Below are 17169 nucleotides of genomic sequence, written 5' to 3'. Positions count from 1 at the left end.
GATCTCAGCCAATGGCATAAAGACAAGCAGGTGGGATTGACAGGAAGAGAACCAATGGGAACAACACACAGGAGGGACTCAGGGAAGGATCCAATGGGACGTCGAGGAAGAAAGAACTTTCTAGAACTAATACATATTAAAGAAGGAAAATGAATATACATAACTTCATACATAAAACAAGAGAGACAAAATATTGACCAATCAGGGGGAAACATACAAAAGACAAAACAAGGGAATCATGGGTTCTCACGATGGCTGAAGTTACATGCTAAACTTGGGTTGCTAACCACAGCAGCTGGTTGTCTTGAGTTCTTCTCAGGAGGAAGAGTAGCTGGAGCTACCTGCACTCCCACAAGTTACCTTCAAGTAAAGTGAGTTCAATTAAATTTCCTTTTTATAATAATAGGAACATCATATTACAAAAGGATTTAAAAAACACTAATTTAGTCACCCTGATATTATTTTCTGACAAATTTCAAATTTTCCAACTACAGAAGTTAGACTTGGAGGTTTTTTTTCAAATGTGCTCATAGCATGTTTATTATATATCTATTTCCTCTTAATTGAAGAAGTTATTGCCAAATTCACTAATTAACTTTTATTATATAATTTTGGTAGTGGAGAGAGGTTATCAGTACATATCTATCTAGGTCATTCCAAAAAGCACTATTTCCAGCAAAGATCTGTATGAGGAATCATACTAATGATACAAAGGAATAGTATGCAAGTTAACTCGAAATCCACTTTTTTACTCAAAATGGAAAATCTGAATAAAAAGCCTGCCCCTGCCTGCAATGATCAGGTAACTTATTACTACTTGGTAGACTGGATTTTTTAAAATATTATGTCCATTTGTAACATGGTCAAAACCAGAGAGTTTTCATTTAAAAAAAATCTGTTCAAATACTGTGGAAAGAGAAAGTTTTACCCAGGTTACAAGAAATCTCTGAGCAAAGCTATGTCTGGTTCACTTGCAAGCAATCTCAGATGCAGTATGCAGAGTTCAGTATGTAGCTACACATTTAATCCCAGAAAATTAATGTAATTCTCAAAAAGGTGACTGATAAGTGATGTGTGTTATCCACAAATAAATTTCTATGGTTCTTCAACAGTGCATCTGACCAGATTCCTGGCTTTCATACAATTTTAATACTGTTTCTACTGTGGTTCTGTAAGAGCTCCTCACTCAAAAGCTAGTTCTGTCGCACAGAAACCTCTGCAAGAAAGGAAATAGTTTCATACTACTGCTCTTCCTATTAAAATACTGAAGAGACAGCAAGTACCCCTTCACTACCACTCAAAATGAAAGTAATAACTTGTCCATTTCATCTTACATCTTAGGTTCTGCTTCAAAGATTTTGACAGGAATTTTGCAGTCTAATTATCTTGTTTTCTCTCTTCTCTCCACATTCTTCAAGGTAGTTTTAAATATAAATACGTATGTGACCCTGAAAGCCATGTACAATTCCAATAGAAATTTTGGCACAAATGTGACCTTTGGTATGCAATTAGCTCATAAAACCCCTAATATTTCCACTTTAGGAGCCTGTTTGGCTCCATTCTGTTTAGAACAGAAACTATTGTAGTGAGTTCAAATATATATTTCTTCCGTTGTAAAATACATTCCACTAGGTCCTAAATTTCTTGTCCATTTTAGAATGTCTCTTCAACTTAAGAATTTAAAAGAGAGAGGGATGCAAATTTGGTGCTGCAATTTCTTTCGTATTTCTATCCTAAAACATGACTAAAAGAACGTATCTAAGAATCTTCCTGTATTCACCTAGCAAATACAGTTAACAAATCTTGAGTGGACCAAAAAATAAGAGGGACTTCTCAGAACTAAGTGCATAGGTCAAACAGTGCATGTGATGCATTCAAAATAAAGAAAAGCTATGAGAGACTATACACAGATATTTTAGGAAAAGATTTATCTAGATTATTTTCAATGAGCTCTTGGCACACTCCAATAATATTGTATAGCATTTATATGGGGGTTTTTTACATCTTCTAAAAATCATTTTAAGCATTACATCATTCTTAAACTATTATATGGACTAAAATGTTCCTACAACTTATTGTCTTACAGTTACTTCTTAAATTTACAAAAGTACTCTGCAGCGCAACTCCCTTGGCTCCATACTGGGCATTCATTCACCTACAGTACAGTGGATCCCAACTGTCCAATATTTTCATATAAACATAATGAAGCATAGTGTACACCATCTTCGGGCAAGTATTCTGTGTATCCAGCAGTGCTTTTGAACTCCAGGCACAGCATCAGCAAAAAACCCCACAGTGACTATAAGCATACTTCTACTGCTTCTGTTTTCAACTAACTCTCATTTGAACAGACCTGATTTTAAAAACTTAGAATGCAGAAAATAGGGCTACTCCATGTCCTTGACCTAATGCACCTATCAAGCATTACATATGAAATCAATACCAGGAATAGGCTGTCAGAGACTGAAATATTATAATTTATGACTTAAATATTTTCTTAAAGTACTTTTAAAACTGTATTACAAAAGCTGCAGAGAAGACTACCACACGCTGGATGGGGCCCTGAGTGAGGCCTTACCCTGCTCGCTGATGAAGATAAGATAAAATAACAACTCAGGGCTGGGGACATTCACAAAACTCAGGCTTAACACCTCCACGGTAGAGACTACAGCCTCAGGGCTATCAGCTGCCAGGCTCGAACAGACCCTCCACCAAAGGGCGGAGGGAGGAGAGGCTTTGGGTATCTTGGAAAAGCCTGTGGTCAGAAGCTTATCCACAGCAGAAGAGGTGACATGGCCCATCACAGGGGCCCCCCTCAAAGGGGTCCCCAGACCCTGCACCAGAGATGATGCAACAGGCCCTCAGTGTTGCAAGGGACAGGGTCAAGCTAGCCCCTGCAAAGGGAGACACGTGGGTGTTCCCACCTGGCTCACAGCATATATTAATCCATGGGATTCTGTACTCTTTGGCGTGTGGCGGCATGGCGTAGCATGTGGCGGTGTGGTCACGGCGGTGATGGGGGACCCTCACCACCAGCAGATCAGATGGAGGGGAGCAAGAGATGTCGTTGGGACCCTTGGATGGGTGATATGCTTCCACCTAACCCCTGTCACCGCTCCCTGTCTCCCTACCCCCCTCCCCCCCCCACTTCTTTTCTCCATTTCTTTCTCTCTTTCTTTTCTCTTCCCTTCTCTTTGCCTCTTTTACTGTTAAATAAAATACATCCATTTTTTGGCATCAACATCTAACCTCATTTGGTTTTAATCTCATTTCTGGGAATATTTTGAACCTTCCAAGTTCTTTCCAGTTTATGCATAGAGACTTGGCTTGCTTTGCTTTTCTGAGTTTAAATGAGATCGTAACATAGGCATAGCTGGGATTCACATCACTGGGCCAATTCCCTTTCTGCAACAAGTTTCAGCACATATAGCTAGCAATATAATGTCTTTCTCTCAGTAGATACCTTCTGAAAGATTCTTTCCACGCCTTTATCTTTATTATGCATCTGTTAGAACATTAACCTTGCAGTTGCTCCTTTTACTTTTTTTTACAAAACAGAGATTGAACTGTCTTGTCCCTGAGGAAATAGGAGATAACATTTTTGTTTTATTGTAAAGAGGCAACAAGTAAAATGACTCTTTCATTCCTGATTTCCAGACCACTGTGATGGGATAGGAGAACAAAAATAACTCAAAGTAGCTCACTAGACTTTTATCAGAAGAAAAAGACTGTGGGTTTGAAGGCTGTGATATTGACGCATCAGTATAACAAGTCAACTGTAGCTTATTTCTCTAATAAAGGCACATCAGGTCAGAGAAGACAGGAAGACTTGGGAAGAAATAGAAGTTAACTTACGAACACATTCATTTTCCTTGTCTTTATATTGCATAATACCAGCCATACTTACATACAGAAACGTATTTCCAGTGTGGCCATGCATCTCCTCCCAGACAGGAATATGTTATTCAGTAGAGAATCTGACAGAGAAAGTGCAAGAGCACTGAAATTAGCTGTATGTTCTAAATGGCAAAGTATATACACATGTATGAAACATATGCTTCCTCTAGGCTGGGGTATACGGTTTTGAAGATAAGTGTACAGTTTTCTGCTTGGAGTTCGAAGTGTGTATGCAATCTGCAGGACAAAATTATGCTGTACAGTCATAAATACCCAGGCAATCACTATTACTTTTACACATATGCACTTCTGTTATTTCTTCAGTTTTCAACTATCACACTTCTAGTACCAAAAACTTAAGTCATAAAATCATAGAACTATTTGGGTTGAAAGGGATCCTAAAGATCATCTCGTATCAACACACTTGCCAAGGGCAGGGACATCTTCCACTAGACCTGATTGCTAGAGCTTCATCCAACCTGGCTTTGAACACTTCCAGGGATGGAACATCCACAACTTCTCTGGGCAACCTGTTCCACTACCTCACCGCCCTCACAGTAAAGAATTTCTTACCAACACCTATTCTAAACCCACCCTTTTCCAGTTTAAAACTGTTGCTGTTTTTTTGTCAGTCTCTCCCAGTATAAAAAGTCCCTTTCGTTCCTTTTTATAAGCCCTGTTTAGGTGCTAGAAGGATGCAATGAATTCTTCCTGAAGCCTTGTCTTCTCCATTCTGAACAAAACAGCACTGAAAAATCCCTGATTTCCCACAGCTGTCTCTAGGTATTTTCTTTCTTGTCTACTAGAAGCATCATAAAGGAAATTTAAACCTATGGATAATGACTCATACTTCTTTTAGATGGCATGTAGATTAACATTGCTGTTTATACTCATGCCAAGACTGTGCTAATTGCAAATATTTCTTGCCAAGTAAAATATCTGTGATTAAAACATGGACGTCTCCAAATTTCTTAAATGGTATGCCCCATAAAATAAGGCTTTTTTTCTGTCCTGTCATGTTTGCTGGGTTTCAAATGAAGGTTAAAGGGAAGACGTAGCTGCCATCTGAAGAAAATCTAGCAAATTGATGAAATCTTACAGTATACCAGTAACATTGTAACAATTAGACTTACATTAACAACACATAGATGCAAAAGCATTATATGCACATATATTCTCTTAATGAGCTGCTGCTGTGTAGAGATGCATTTTCATCAGGCAACATGTTCAATAATCATTATTCAATGGTCCTAGATCAATAATAAAGTAGAATATGCTGACACTCTCACTAAGGAACATCTTAGAAATATAATCTATCAGAAATGCATGGTCTCAAAAGCAGTTAAAGGTAAAGAGGAATGTTGTCTTGGAAAAGCAGCCCAGTGTACAGCAGTCATGTAATTTGCATCCTGCCATGACTGGCAGTATGGAGCTGACTACAGATTGTGTATGAAAGTTGACAATGAAAATCACAGTCCTCCTTACTTTAGAACTTGGGATGTAAGATTCAGTGCAGAATTCTGTATGGCTACTGTTGTGTTAAGAGTACCACAATTTGGCAGAATAAACCCTCCAAAACCTTGCTTTCCAGCTGGCCCTCAGAAATCAAAGGGGCTGGATGGGACTGAGCATTATTCCTGATTATAACCAACTCGGCACTGCAATGCTGGTTGTGTTCCCAGCTGCAACAATAGTGTGGGTTACATCATTAGATTGGTCTCATTCACAATCACAAATTCACCAGGACTGCAGTTAACCATTTCAACTCTACGTCTGGTTGAGTTCAATAAGAACTTTCACAAACACAGATTTACTAGCAGTGTAGTTTATTGGAGCAACAGATTATAGATTCTTTTATATTGCTGGTAATAAATTCACTAGAGCTGCAAAACATAAATGTATAGTGCTATGTACAGGTGTTCCCAGGTACACTTCAGCATGGTCGGAGGTACAAATATTACCAAAGACTCACCCCTGCTTTGCAGAGGTGAGAGAAGTAAATCCATCCATTTGTCTCTAAGGTAGCTGTATTCTCATTCTCTACCACTGAGAACTTTAGATGCCAATTTATACTTTTGGGAGAAGTGGAGATGTGACTCTAGTCCAGTATTCTGTCATTGCTATCATAAAGGGGGTGGGGAAAGCCAACTTGTGTGTAAAAGAGATGTATAAAGAGTAACAGATTTACAGACTGTGAGTCTTACATAAGGACTGAACAGGACCATTACGCCTTACCATCACTCCCTCTTCTCCCTGATTGATTGCAGTGATAAAGGTCATCCACCCTCCACCTGATAGCCTATCACTTCCTCAGCATGACATCATGACAAGAGTGAACTCTTAGCCACACACCTCATGGCCTATCTCATGGCTGTAGGACTGATTTCCTACAGCTGTCTATCAGAGTATCATTTTATTATCACATCAGGGACTACCACTGCCATCCAATCTAATGTCCTCCCTTTGAGGTTTTGGGTGCAAAGGCTTTAGAACCACAGCTATAAAGGAATTTGAAGTTCACCCAAGTGTGCTGCAATAGTCCATTTAATTTTACCCAGTTTAGTTGTTTATTTCTGATGCTGAACATGAAAGTTCACATAATATTAATTGAAATAGCAAAAGAAGGCAAAAAATTATCAAAACAAGGCAACCTGCTGTGTGTATCTTATGCTCGAATACCAAATAATTGTATGTTTTGTCTTCTATTTCAGTAGGAAAATGCATGTGATCTATGTTGCCTTCTAAAAATTGTATCAGTTTTCCACTACTTTTTATCTTCAATAATTTTTAAAGACGCATTAATGATACATAAAATCAATATTCCAGACATTCATTTACCTCCACTCAAATTAAAAATTGAATTTGAATTTCAAATGTCCATCTTATCATTCAGGTACAATGAGTATCAGGTAGCACATAGCTGCCAAATTACCAGCACTACCCAACTTACTTGGCATATTTTTGCATAAGACATAAAGTAATGAAAAGCCTCCCTCACTTTTTTTCAACAGGCCCTGAAGACAGAAATCCTGTTTTAATTTCAGTAAATGTTTTCTTTTTTGTCCAGCATCTTTTCAAATGAAATAGACAACATAGGCAGAGTTTTCTCAAAGATCACTTTCACAGTTGAAGAAGTTTTAAGAAGACTGCACACAATTGACAATACAGTCATTGCTACTTTTATCAGTATGATTCTATCAATTTCAATTATACCAGCTTAGAACTGAAGTGACAAATTGCACCTGCTGGAAACTACAGAACAAACTAAAAAATGTTTCAGTCCCATGGTTATATGAAACTATTTTCTTATTTCTGCTTCACCTACATTTAAATGACTCATATTTTTGAGTAACCTCAGCTTTCTCATGTGTCAGTGAGAGGTTCAGGACCCAAGGCAAGAGAACTCAACTAGTTTTAATTTTCTTTTCATAAAGGGACAAACAGTCACAGTAATGAAATCCGTAACTTCATTATTGTCTCTGTTTCTCTCAAGCACCACTCAAAACCTGTATCCTACTAAGAGAAAATTATTTGAAAGATTTGGTGGTGTTTTGCTTTTTTTTCCCCTTAAGGACAATTCTTGCCAAGAATTTCTAGTTAAATATTGTTAAAAATATCTAGCCTTATGGATATTTGTACTGCATGAATGATTGTTGTCAGGCTATTTTATTGTTAGTTTCAAATATCAGTATTATCTGATCCTATACAGAGATATCTAAATCTCTCGTTCACAGCATGAGCCTCTGTAACTTACTCATCAATGATAAATGTAAGCATGAAAAGCTTGTATTCATCTTGAAAATGTCCTCAGGTACTCCTGGTTAAGCATACACATTTTGCATAAAAGGAATCTGAACTATGTGTGACAGTTAATTATCTGGAAACAAGAGCCATGAATAGTTCAGAAAACCTAATAATTGCTTATTTAAATTAAGTTAGAAAAACATAATGATCTAAGTTACGCATACCCATCTTGAATTACTTGAGAAATGAAATCTTGAAAAAGTAACCCATATATATCATGACATTAGAGCTACATTTTCTTTCATACGGACTTTCTTTTCTTTTTTTGTGTTAGTCATCAAAATGGAAGATAAATATGTTTTCAATGTAATTGGAAAATAAATCCCAACTAATGTACCAAATATAAAATTTGGCAAACTGAAGTAAATTTTCTCACTTACACCTTTATTTCGCATCCTTCAGAAAAGTGCAGAAAAGTTAATCATGGAAATTACAAAGTGTGGTGGAGAAAATAAATGACTGAGTTCCTTGACATCTCCAGAAAATTACTTCATTTGCTCACGTTATTTTGGTTTTTTGGAGAGTATTATGGATAGTATCTAAATAGATTGCGCTAAGAGTAATAACCTTCAGATATAAGAAAAATGCAATGGATTCTTTTTAATATTCTGGTCCACATTTTGTTTCTATGAAATAACCATGCTTATAAACAAGAACACATACTTCACAGACAATTACCAGCTGTGTTAGCGATGCCATTTTCACTCCTTAAGAAGATTAATCTATGCTTTAACAAAATGTTGGTTTTTACCTGGTCTCCCACCAGGGGAGAAGACAGCTCAGGGTCTCATATCAAGGGACCTACAAAACGCATACTGGTTATGTTTCTGTTTCAAAGGTCCTATTGCTGTCTGTTTCAATTTATAAAAATACACCTGCTATCAAAGTAAAATGAAAAATCCTTCAGTTTGCAGCACTTGTCATTGAGGAGTTCCACTAGTAATGAACTAACAAGGTTTAATGAAGCTTTGGCCTTCAGGGAAGAAGGCTGCAAAATAATTTCAAGATGCCTGCATGGATGAACTTCCCAAATTCAAAGGGGTGCTCTCCCACTGCAGTGACAGAATTTCTCCAGCTGAAGCTTAGAACAAACCATGCTCTGTTCCATTGAATGGACTTTTGAGTGGCATGCAGCTGTGTCACAAACATTCACAGCTATTTATGGACAAGTCAGTGAATTTCTGGTAACTGATTATTTGATTTTGCCACTGACAGGGAGGCACAGCAGTGACATTTATCCAATGAACTCCAGAGAAGGAAAAAGGGAGAAATCACACCTTACTCTTTCTTTTTTTTTTTCCCCCAGCTGTATCTCAAGGGCTTTCAATATTGCAAGGGAAGTTGCTAGATCTATCATGTTAGCTTCAACTGGCACAATATGCTAGGTAAGATGTGTTAATGTACCCTAGGGAAAACAGAATCTATCACAAGATACCGTAGAATCATAGAATGGCCTGCGTTGGAAAGCACCTTTAAGATCATCTAGTTCCAAACCCACTGCCATGGACTGGGACACCTTCCACTAGACCAGATTGCTCAAAGCTCCATCCAACCTGGCCTTGAACACTTCCAGTGATGGGGCATCTCCAGATTCTTCAGCCAACCTGTTCTAGTGCCTCACCACACTCATAGTAAAGAATTTTTTTCTAATATCTCATCTAAACCTACTGTCTTTCAATTTATAAATTACCCCTTGTCCAGACCCTGCCGTTGTAAATAGTCTCTCTACATCTTTCCCGTAGGCTCCCGTCAGTTATTGGAAAGCTTCAGTTAGGCCACCGTAAAGCCTTTTCCATTCCAGTCTGAACAACACCAATTCTCTTCGCTTTTTCTCTTAGGAAATCTGCTCCATCCCTCTAATTGACTTGGTGACCTCCTCTGGGCTCTTTCATAAAGTTCCATTCTACACAAAGTCCAGATTATTTTTATTTCCTCATAGTTCTCTTTGACTCTTCTACATGAAAGAGTAAATTTCATCTATGTAAACAGCTGAGGCAAGACCCAGGGGTTTGCAACTTGCTACTCTCGCCTTATGCCAGACTTCCCTTTCATTCTGCCTGCCCAGTCTTGACTACTCTGACATGTGGGCAGTTTTTTAAATGCTCTGTACAAAGACTCAGGACTGATGATTTGATACCCATAGTTGCAGTAGGTTTCACAATGTGTTGACAAACAGTACAAAGTTTGCATCCAACATTTGTGGTTAAGTGCCAGATCTAGTTTTAGATGTTACACATTCGCACATAACTGTGCAATACATCTGATCCATCCAGAAAAAATACCAAATTTACTACTTGAATGCAAAACATCCCCACAAGGGAAACAATAAAATTTGATGCTTTTCAAACTTTTTAGGGCCCCTGTTAAAGGATGGCTGCGCATTAAGAGTGCAGAGGCACAAAGATTTTTAGATTGCTCAGAGCCCCTCCTATGGCTTGGCCCTGAGAATCTGAAATCTTCGGCAAAATTCACTGCTTTAAAAGAAATTAGGTCAGAAGGAAAAAGAGGTATGGTAAGGTAACCCATCAAATGATGAAGAAGATGGAAAATAAATCCTGGAAGAAAAACAAACCTTGGCTAGCAGTGTTTTCAGAATTCAAACCCCTACATTTTGGTTAAATCTGCTGTTCAATCAAAAAGAATAAATAGAGGATTTGCATTTCTGTGATATCCATAAACTTATTTTAACACAGGATTAATTTAAAAAGGAAATTACTGGCAAAAGCCAGTATTTTAGATGAAACTTAGTTTTGAGTGTCTCCAATGTTGAGTATTCATATGCAATAAACTCCACTGATAAAAAGCTGTCCTCCACAGAACATTTTAGATTATATAACAAGTTTAAGGCAAAGCTAGGAATAAATGTCTGTCTACCGAGCCAATCCTGAACTACAAGCGGATCCTCCTTCTGGGATGCTTAAAATTACATCATAATGACACTTCTGTTTTCCTGTTCACACTCCTGTAGCTGTTCCTGGAGATTCCAATCTGAAATCCAGGCGAAAACTGATGTATCTTAAGCACTAACTATTTACAAGTCTTTTGAGAAATCATTGTGCAGTTCTCCTTTACTTTTGATTCACTCTTCTTAAAGAGTTTATTTAGACCAGCTTTTGATCTGTAAGCAATACAAAAATAAGTCAAAAGATATGTTCAACAACTTTCTTCCCAGAATAAGGTACAGAATAAAATCTTTACACACAACTACTTGCAGATAGCTTCTGCTACCCTCAATATTAGCAGCTCTTACTAATGCTCATGTTATCATTATAATACTTGTAATTAATGTACATGATAAAAATACAAATTTGTAGTAAATAATATATAATGGAAATAATTTAAATCAACCATAATAACAGTGCATTTCATATGATGAATTTATTTACAGATAAATTACTATTTCTCTTTTTCAAATTTGTATGGGATTCATGCAATAAGTAAGAATTGCTTTCTGGTGGTTATAATTTTAGAAACTGAGAAAAATATATTAATGTTTCATATAAAAATATAAAAATGATTTAAGTACATAGAATGCTTTTATATTTTTCTATACACAAAATATATGTTATTTTATTATATATAAAAACATACTCTATTATAATACAGTATGTCAAAATAGAGCATATAGCAAAATGTTAAAGAATATAAAAAAATTTCAGTATATAATTCTCCTATACAATTTTTCTCACACAGCCATGTTTGTTATCAGAGTCCATCTTATGTCTTTCATCTCCCTAAAATACTAACTTTAAGATTTTCAATTATTTTATTTTGCAGTGCTATCTGCAAAACAATAGTAAAATCCAGTTTTACCTGAATCATCAGTCTTTTGATTTTACTTTAAAACACAATAACTGGCAACAAATGGGGGCACATGATCTTAATAATTGGTGTAACAATACTAACTCATTAAAATTCTTACATTTAAAATGTAAACAACTTGAAATAATCTGATTAATCTATAACTGTCAGAGAAGTGTTGTCAAAAATCGAACAGCTCCAGCAACTCTGTACATCCACTGATTAGGCCCAAATTTCAGTGCAACAAGAAAAGGGTATAATACAAAAGAAATATTTGCAGATGGGTGTGGCAGGTGTAGACAAAACAAGTTTTGTAGATTTTTGGCTAAGGGTAAATTATGCTGAGAAATATCCCCAAACTCATCTTCTGACCAAAATCTGTGAGGCAGAGCAGAGATTGCTCAAACACACTGAACTGAAAGGACCTTTCAAAATAGCAGAAGTACAACTTGAATGTTAGCAAGAATGTTCATGTTAATTGTTTTAACCACAGTGGCAAGGTCTGACTCAGGAAATACAGGGTTATGGGTTGTAAATATTTGCAAAGACTCTTAACAACAGGAACATTCTGCTCCTATTGTTGAAGGAGATATAGTCACCTGCAGTGACACTTTAATTTTGTCCTTACTGGGCTGATGAGGTCATCTAATTGAGCAGTTCAATATATTGATCTGACAGCCACTTAAAATATCCATTTGGCTGCAGGCAGTATTAGCACTTCTGTAGGTATGCAGCATCACTGTAGCAGACACTCTAATATCAGAATGAATTGTGTGATAACACTTCCTCTTCACAGCATTAATGTTCTTGCAACATTATTTTAGTGTGCTGTTACCTGCACAGTATGTTTTAATCAGTATGTTTGTTTTATTTCTTCTAGCTGGTAAAGAAATTCCACTCACACAGAGGTGACATAGGAGATAAGTAAGCTACGAAACAGTTCTCTTGACAGAAGAAACACACTTGTCAGTGAAAATCTCACACTGGTTTTAATGCCTTATTTAATTATATAAATGAAAAACCAATCCACCACCAACAAAGTGTGAATATTTCTCAAGAGTTCCATTGCTTCTGGAAAATGTTCCCCACCAAAGATGTAGATGGATATCAGCTGCTAGACTTCCTCCTGAAAATCAGTACAAGCAATGTGCCAAGTGAACTGCAGCACAATGTCACATGAGGATCCAAGGCAGATCTAGAGTGAATGATCTCAAGTTCATTCAGGGGTCTTATCAGATTGTAATTTGGCCAGAATTCCAAGCAAAATTATTCTTAGGGTTGTTCCGACAATAAATCAGCCAAACCAGGAGAGCTGGAGGGACGGTATTAAGGAAACAGCTTAAGGAAATAATGTTACCTGAATGTTTTTGTTCATTTAAGTATATATGTGTGTTCATTAATTTCTCAGTTGTCTCTACCTCTCTACCTCTTCATTTTATTCATCATAAAAAAAGTCTGAGTGTTTTCACAGGCTGTTATTTTACTAACCTGCAGTAAAGCTACTGAACCAGTATTTTTATTAGTTTTAAGGCTTCTAGGTTTTTTTTGCATAGCACATTTTTTTATTAGTACATTAACAAAGATTTTTTTTTAAATCTCAAGATACTTCCATTCAACTCTTCACAGCTTTAAATTAATCTATGAGTACTTTGAGAAGAACAATACAAATGCCAGCATTAAAAACTGAGGTAATTTTAATAACTGTAAGGTTTATTTCGTTTGGACCCTTGGCAAAATTCTTGGTGACTGATGACTTTGCCAACTTCCTAATAAGAGGCACAGGACAACTGATCATCACTATTTTACAGGCTATTTTTAGAATATGCATATATAAGCAAACACTGCACACATACATACTTTATTGTCTCTTGTATTATGACTTAAACTACAATCAGCAACATAGGATTTTAACTAGTAGAAAAGTGAGGGGACAATGGAGAGAAGACACAGCCTGTGGATTTACCAGAATTATTTATGAATTCAGTGTAAAGAAAAGCATGATCTTGGCTTAAAGTGATCACTGAGTAAAATCATTGAGCCAATAAATTTTAAAAGATATATGGAGTTTCTTTCCCCCTAGGATAACCAGAAACTCACATGCAAAGAAACAGCTTTAAGTTAAAAACACCGCAGAGAGACTTTTCATCTTCCAATGGTATTTCCTTCTTTAATCAATTTATAACCAATGCTATTTCCCTGACTTCTGTGTATTCTTAACCAGTATGGTGTTGGATAAAATATCTTGTGGATTTTAATACCACAGGAGCAAAACGGTGATGAGCAGTCATCTGAACATTTGCTGCCCTTTATTCAGTGACCTAGTAGCTACCTAAGTACTTTACAGTAGTCATTGGACAAGAGAATGCATAGAGTTCAAACACTGGGAAAAAAAAATTACAAAGACAAATCCACCATGGTAAATTATGCAATACATGAAAAGTTAAAGGTCATTTTACAGTTGTGTTCCTTCAATCTTCGTTCCTTAAATTAACACAGGATCTAGAAATAGAGTTGCTGTGTGTGCAACTGTTTTGCTTGTAGATCTGTTTCCTATTCCATAGAAGGCATACAGATGCTAAAGTATTGCCCTTTGTAAGAACTGAGAATAAACCAACAGAAAACTATGTTGAAAAGATGAGCCACTAGTATGGAACTGCTGTTAGTAACTAGGAAAGCATACAAAAAGGAGAGTTGAAGAACATAACCTAAATTGTAGGTGTTACTTAAGATCTCAGCCACAAACCTTTTAAAAGAATAATCTAACATCTACAGGCAAAAACCTTGTTGCAGAAACTACACCAGAGCTACATTTTATGAGTCATGGTATCAGCTGCTAACCTGTATTCCACAAGCAGCAGTTCTCCCTGTCTCTCTGCTTGGGTATCTTCTAAAGCAAAGTATTGACAGTTTCCCTCTTAGAAAGGTTGCAAGTAAAACTTCTCTCTCACTAGCATTGGGTGTAGCAGTCCTCTTACTTGGTTATGAAACTGGCTTTTTGAAAAGGTGATTTTTATCTATGCTAATAAATTAGTCTATTCAGTTAGTGAGATACAGCTCTTCCTTATCAGCCTCTTAAACTGGTTTTAAACCTTGTGGCAGACTAATACTTTGAGATGCAGAGAAAAAATATCACTATCTTTCACACATATTTCAAGTGATAAAATCATTTACATTCTTGTTTATGTCACAGCTTGTGTTAAAAATTTTTGCTAAGTATCACCTGTTTTTGTAAGCTATGAAGAGCAATTGATCTCTTTGCATTCGAGCACCAATCTAAATATGTTCCTCTCCTCATGAAACTTTCACTACATAATGCTTATCCCTTAGTGATAAGAAGATGGAATAAGCTCAGGATTAGGAAAAGGATTTTTTCAAATGAGTTTGATTTAATTTGATCTTACTGGGAGTTAATTCCTTAAATACAGTAAAACCTGACTTGACTCAGATGAAGAAGTCCAGAACAGGAGTAGTGGTTCCTTACTTAAAACTTCCACTTTTCTATACCTCCTGAGTGTAACACTTTCCATTGTCTTGTTTTAAAGGAAAGTGATTCCAACACAGTATCAGCAGCAATATGCAACACTTTTTTTTCTTTCACAAGTGATCCATAAGAATATTAATCAGAATACTGATCAGCTAATGAAATTTGACTGTTTATATTCCCACTGTTTATTAAATATACCCACATAATAATCACTCTTCTCAAAAAACTGTTCTTTTAATAGACTCAGCAGCTCTTAGCTGAGGAAAAGCTCCTATGACATTCCTTTCAGAAACAAATGACTGGCTTGATCTGCAGAAAATGAAGCAGGGACTCTGCTTAGAAACACCTGATATTCTTAAACCCCTCAGCATTTAAGAAAAAAATACTTGTAATTCTATTGACATCTGTCAGTCCTGATCTGAATATGCAAGGACGGAAAGAGCCATTAAATCTGCTTGATTCAATGTTGTTAACCTCTGTTTCTAACATTATCTGCCATAGAAGGAGTCCAGCATAGACTTATCAAGCATTAACTATGCACTCAGCTTTCAGGCAATCCCTCTCCTTTTTTTCTTTCTTTTTTTCTTTCTTTTTTTTTTTTTAATAGTCCTTTCACCTGTTCCTCTCAGAGGAAGGACAGTGTTCCATGCTTACATGAGAGAATGAATAGTGAGAGTTCCTTTGGGGTTTTTTTAAATTTTTATTATTTTTACAAATTTTGTCCTTTATCCTTTGATTAAGGTTCCCTTGCAGGAATTACAAGAGACTAAATCTTTCCAGTTACTTAACAAGTAACTTAACTAAAACATTTGTTTTGGTAATGAAAACATATTTCATTCTTTATCAATGACAAAAAATTCCTCTAAAAACTTCACTGTAGAGAAAGAAAGTACAAAAGCATCTGATTACCTGAAGAATTACAGAATTGAAAAGGGTTCTGATACCTACCTAGTTCCTTTCCTTCTTCTCTTTATTCAGCGCAAAAGAAGTTCCTTGCCTTGCCTTCTCAATGGAAACATAGGGAGATGAAATATTCTAGCGCAATAACATGTTGGTACAGATCCTGCAAGTCAAGCAGCAGCTTTCCACCACCTCAGCTGAGCAACTTCTAGTATTTGGCTAAGGACAGGCATTTTTTTTCAAGTCTCAAGGATTCCCACAAGCAACTACAATAAGACTGAGATTTAGAGTTCAGTGAAAAAAATTCCATATATGTTAAATCATACATGCCTTTTGTACTTTGCTACAGCTGGGTTCAGGCTGCTGTCCTAATCACAATCCACTTTGTCTGTTATGTTTTTGACATTAGGCATAACTTAAGAGTTTTTCACTCACCACTAGAATTCCGGAGAAAAACTGAGAACTAGAGTGAATGATCAGTCTTCTTCAGAGCTCTGCTTGAAACTTCAGCAATTTAAACCTGATAAGAGCAAAATATGTTCCCCTGTAGAAATGACTCTTGCCTGGAAGGTTTCAAACCCATATGATAGGTAAAAATGGAAATTATGTGAAGTCAGTGCCATTGACTAAGTCTAAAGCTAATGTAAGAGGAAAACTTGATAGAGAAACAATGAAGACAAGATAATCTGATGTGATCTTTCAAAAACATTGTAGAATACTTATTGATGGAAAGCCAAGATTCAGCAGCCATTGCTGATTGAAATCAAGAAAATTTCTTTAGTATTTTCAGCCACCAGAAGTATCCATGGAATACAAAATGGGAATTGTACAATAAAAGTTTAAGTCTAAGAAAAATAAACCCAAATACTCCATTGCCCTTCTATCCATTGTCCCCATTGTTTGAGCATTTTGATATCAGTTCTTTTTTCTTCTGTTATGAAGCTATAGATTGACACCTGAGTTCAAATATGAAATTTGAGAAAAATCTTGAGACTAAAAGATCTTTCTGTTCAGATAAAAAAAACTATGAATTTTCAAAATTCCAAAATACTAAATATATTTAGTATACCCACGCCTTTCCATTCATTGGGCATTTTTGCAAGTTCTACAGTTTCTTAGGGAGTTCTGAAAATGTTTATTTTAAGTGTAGCATTTGAAATAAACTTGTTAATCTTTTCTAGGTGTCTTGTGGTGACTTTATGATGGTTTATCCCCTATCGTCTGCTCTGTGCCCAGACATGAATCCTGTGCCTTTCTGTGTCTTTAAGGCAGACCTGAGAGAA

The 17169-nt window shown here is 36.3% G+C and overlaps 1 long non-coding RNA gene across 1 annotated transcript; it reads right to left on the bottom strand.

Moving 5' to 3' along the window:
• Positions 1-257: 257 nt before the first annotated feature.
• Positions 258-16048, bottom strand: LOC125319457. The gene is made up of 3 exons (XR_007200738.1): positions 15935-16048; positions 3908-3977; positions 258-360 (listed from the first exon to the last, which is right to left on the bottom strand). It is a non-coding gene; the product is annotated as an uncharacterized LOC125319457 (long non-coding RNA).
• Between the last annotated feature and the right edge of the window lie 1121 nt (positions 16049-17169).

This window comes from Corvus hawaiiensis, chromosome Z (genome assembly GCF_020740725.1).
Source record: "Corvus hawaiiensis isolate bCorHaw1 chromosome Z, bCorHaw1.pri.cur, whole genome shotgun sequence".
Lineage (NCBI taxonomy): Eukaryota > Metazoa > Chordata > Aves > Passeriformes > Corvidae > Corvus > Corvus hawaiiensis.
Note: the sequence above shows the minus strand (reverse complement) of the source record. Positions and strands in the feature narration are given on the sequence as shown.